Source organism: Petromyzon marinus, unplaced genomic scaffold, assembly GCF_048934315.1.
Source record: "Petromyzon marinus isolate PM22_M1 ecotype Great Lakes invasive population unplaced genomic scaffold, UKy_Petmar_22M1.pri1.0 PM_G_Scaffold_72, whole genome shotgun sequence".
Lineage (NCBI taxonomy): Eukaryota > Metazoa > Chordata > Hyperoartia > Petromyzontiformes > Petromyzontidae > Petromyzon > Petromyzon marinus.
In genome coordinates, this window is record NW_027423027.1 from 383069 (window position 1) to 387980 (window position 4912).

At 43.8% G+C, this 4912-nt stretch overlaps 1 long non-coding RNA gene across 1 annotated transcript; it reads left to right on the forward strand.

Annotated features, from left to right (window-relative positions):
* The first annotated feature begins 2113 nt into the window (after positions 1-2113).
* Positions 2114-4545, forward strand: LOC142920520 (uncharacterized). Its single transcript, XR_012938875.1, has 2 exons — positions 2114-2185; positions 3590-4545. It is a non-coding gene; the product is annotated as an uncharacterized LOC142920520 (long non-coding RNA).
* The last annotated feature ends 367 nt before the right edge of the window (positions 4546-4912 follow it).

Here is a 4912-nt window from a genome sequence, read left to right on the forward strand (position 1 = left end):
GAACACTTTGTGGGCCCGTGGGTTGGGTAGATCTCTACCAGGAGCAAGAGCCAATAAGCTCCCAAGCATTCACTATGTTATAATAATTGCTTTTACACGGTGCTTGCTTAATCGCCTCAGCAACTCGGAGTTTTGTGTCGTACCTCGCCTGAAACACTCAAAGAGCATCCCCAAGTAGCAGCTGCCCCTGTGTGGCACAAGGTGGTGGCCCTGCACCGGCCTGCATGTGGACGAGAGCCTGTCAGTAGGGGGCGATGATTGATGTGTCATCTCAGTTGTGTGGTTTGTAGGTAATGTTTAGAATTTGCTACATTTTCACTCAGACGCCAGCATGCAATGGCCTACTCGTTTTGAATGACACAATAGTATGTTTTACATACACGGTGAAGCAGACTGTGCAACTTTTTAAAAAAGCTTCTTGTTAATACGATGTAACGTGATGCAGTATATTTCACTGCAGTAATCCAATTTTGTTAATATGCCTGTCAATAATTTAGAATGTATACTTGTCTGGTTTTGTGCATACTTGTAACATTTGATCTATAAGGGTCAAACATTGATTAAGTGATGTTAGGACAAAGTGTGTGTGTGTGTGTTTGAAAGTAACCTGTACAGATTACTCAGGTGAGACCCGTTGTTCTTGTGATACAGGTCAAAGGGTACTTTTGTGTTCCACGAAGCATCTGGAGCAACTCATTGTCTTTGAAATAGGTAGCACGCTCGGATCATTCATCAGTTACAAGGCATACCACTTAAAAGTTACACGTATAGGAGGAGGTACATTCTCTACAACACGAATTGTAGTTTTGTCTTACGTGTTGACGTAGATTTTGTCTAACTAGGACTAGAAATGCACCTTGCTGATTCACGTCTGGATGTTCGTACCTATCGTTTGAAGCAAACCCCACTGCTGTTGTTGAAACGCTGTGCACCAATAATGGTCCAACACATTGACGGCCTTCAGGCCAGGAAAGTCACAACATTTACGGCACACGAAGGACGCATTCACGCAAGTACCCCATGCTCAGTTTTGAAGTTTTAAAATGAAGCATCTTTGAATTGTGTTGTGTTTTGAATTAGATAATTTTATTTCTTCATTAAAAGCTTGTCTCAATTTACATCTGGAAGACTTCATTGAAAAGGACATTTTGTGTGAATTTTCTCTCGTCGTTAAGTAGACGGTCTTGCCGGGGGTTCGGTTCGATGCGGCCCTTCACCTGGTTGGGATTGCGGGATCGAGATAAGGCGACACGGAGCTGGCCGTGCGAGAAGACCGCCGTCTGCAGATCGATTCCAACGTAATCGAACGTCTGTCCCTGCACCTCCGTCGTCCATGCAGGGGGTGCGTAGGTTTGCAGCGCCCCCTGCATGAAAACAACGGAAAGTGTAGCGCTCATCACAGATAGATAAAGTTGTGCGCTTATATTTAAAATGTTATGCTTTTATAAGGTGATGTTGAAATCGAAAAGTGTTTGGCCAGTTGATGATTTCAATCAGATTGATTCATTTATTATGAACCGCATATCTGAGCTTTTGTGGTCCTGTTGAGCTAAAGTTGTAAAAAGTCCGTGACTATAACTTCGCTCAATATTGTAAACGTGTTTCTATTATTTAGTTATTGTTTAATACAAACTACTTCAGATAATGGGTTTCAAGATGTACTTGAATGGCACGTTGTTCCGGTGTTTAATGGCTTGTACATCATGGCAAATGGCTTCCATCGATGTGAAAGTCAATGGTGGATGATAATTTGACATTTCGGTGTTGATTTGGAGTAGATTGTTTAACTGTTGCATACCGGGTGGTGAAATGCTTTGCCGAGTACCTGAACTGTTTGACCAAGTGAATTCACGAAGAGTTCGATGCGAGTCTGAGCGTTAATATTCTTGTGGAACAACAAAGGTCGGATATTTTAAAGATTCCTGATCGTACGTTTTATTGCGACAATGTTCATGGGGAACACGTGTGGAGGAGAGTTTCAGGTGAAGTCTCCCCTTACCTGGCAACCATGGTGGCTGTCCGCTGATCACTCTCACTCCGTCACAGCTACGAGCTGTAGGGACGGGACGCTCCACCCTGGCGCTGTTTTAATTCACAGCACCAAGAGCGGAGAGCCTCATCCCTGCAGTTCCCTCCTGTTGGGCCGCATCATTTACCGCGTAACGAGGCAACGTTTTCATGAGCGGTGCGTTCCACTACACACCCACACGAGCGAACCATGTGCAACAGTGTGCGTACATACAGACACGAACAAACACGCGGTTGCACATGCACACACGAGCGCGTACTTGCAAACACGGACAAGTGGAGATGCACGCACGAGTGTGGTCACCACCTGGCTAGCTACACTAGTCACGTGATAACTAGTATACTAAACTATACACTACACTATACACTACACTACATTACTATACACTACACTATACACTACACTACTATACACTACACTATACTAAACACTTATACACTATACTATACACTACTATACACTACACTATACACTTATACATTACAATATACACTACTATACACTACACTATACACTACACTATACACTACTATACGCTACACTACTATACACTACACTATGATAAACACTTATACACTACACTATACACTACTATACACTACACTACTATACACTACACTATACACTTATACATTACAATACACACTACTATACCATACACTATTATACACTACACTATACACTACAATATACACTATTATACACTACACTATACACTACACTATACACTACACTACTATACAATACACTATTATACACTACACTATACACTTATACACTACAATATACACTACAATATGCACTACTATACACTACACTATACACTACTATTCACTACTATACACTACACTATACACTACTATTCATTACTATACACTACACTACACACTACATTACTACACACTACACTACACACTACACTACTACACACTACACTATACACTACACTAAACACTTATACTATACACTACACTATACACTACTATACACTACACTACTACACACTAGTGCTGCACTAGTCCCCAAACTGCAAAGACAAAGGCTCCCCAATGTAGACTGACGCATCCACAGACCCACACATGGACCCACGGACTCGCACAGAAACCCACGGACTCATCGACTCCCACTGGGCGTGCGCTGTTAGCGAGCACCGGTGAGGGTCGCAATGGAACAACACCAGGGGCTGGTGTGGACAGAACCACGGCTGGCTGCTCGTCTCTCAAATTCTGATGTTAGCACCCCCACCCACCTCACCACCTCCTTAATTATGGCTGAGTCCACCTAAGTGACGCTCAGGACTGCTTCAGGTAAGGGGCCGACCTTAAATGACGTCACGTGATTTCAAATCCCTTTAAACTATTGTCATTGTAGTGCGTATTTAATGTAGCGCTGCACTCTGATGTTGTAGGTAGAAAACATTACAAAGTCTATTTAATCAAGTAGAACGTGTTTATATTTATTTAAAGTTGCGCAATTTGATGTGACGTCACGTTTCTCAAACCCCCCCCCCCCCTTGTCACACATCGTCACAAACGTCTGACCTCGCCCCCCCCCCTCTAGGTGCGTGACGTCATTCACGGACGGCCCCTAATTGTCGCTGGTATTGGCCGTGAGCGAGAATGGCGCAGCGCCGCTAACCGCTACGCCGTGATGGTGCCCTTACCTGCGTGAACGGAGACGCGGTCAGACGATGGGTGAGCCGCTGGTGCGGGCAGGACGAGTGATCTCGGGCGTACCTCCTGACGTGGAAGGCGAGGGAGGTCGGAGTGCGCATGTGAAGAGAGACGGCAAGGGGCGGGAGGAGAGGGGGGCGATCGGACGGAGCGGAAGCAGGAGGACGAGGGCAGGAGAGGCAGCGGAGCCGTGGAGGAGTCTGGGCGCACTTGATAGTGAAAGTTGACGTGGACGCACGCTGCAGAAGAGAAGAAAATCTTCACGCTCGGCGCCACACACAGCCAGACGTAGCTCACCTCATCCATCTTGCTGACGATGTGTAGGACGACTAGACTCTGGTTGTCTTGTAGCTCTGTGGAAAGAAGGAGAGGTAGCAGGTACCACCACAGTCAGTATGCACTGCTGTAAAGATAGCAGGTACCACCACAGCAATATGCACTGCTGTTATAGCATAAAAAATATATAACGATACTATCATAGAATGTTAACTAAACGAGCATACATTTGTAACTAATTTAGGATAAACATTAAACTTAATGAGTATGGATAAATATACTGCATTAGCATACAGATTAAAATTAATTAGCATACCAAAATTAGCATAGGGCAACCGTTGACCAATCGCTGCGCACCACCGTCGGAGACGCGCCCAGGTTTGCCTCTCGACCAATCGGATCGCTGGCCCTCCCCCCCTCCCCACTTTGGCACGCGGCGATCAATCAGATCGCGGGGAGGACGCTACCATTTTTAATGCCCTACACGCTGAACGCCGCGCGCCCATGTGCGTGTGAGTGTTTAGTTTTGTTTTAATTCTTTTAATCATTAAAGTTCGCGAGTGTCAAGGTAAGCTACGTTGACTTTTTATTTTAAAAGCATTTTCTCAAGAGAACCGTTGTTGCTGCGGCTGTTGTTGTGAAAGGCCCGGTACACCCTGAGGCCTTGCCTAGACTAGGACAGCCTTGATGTCACGTGGGTCCACACGCGTCTTTCGGTGAAGTCACTGAGGTAGAAAATAAAATATATTTAATTTAATTACATTTTATTTTATACCTACGTTAAATTTGATTTTAAAAAAATAATTTAATTAAAATTTATTTTATACCTACGTTAAATTTAATTTAAATTTGTAATAAATTAAAATGTATTTATTTTATTTCATTGCTACGTTAAATTAAATTGAAATTTTTTATAAATTAAATTTATTTAAAT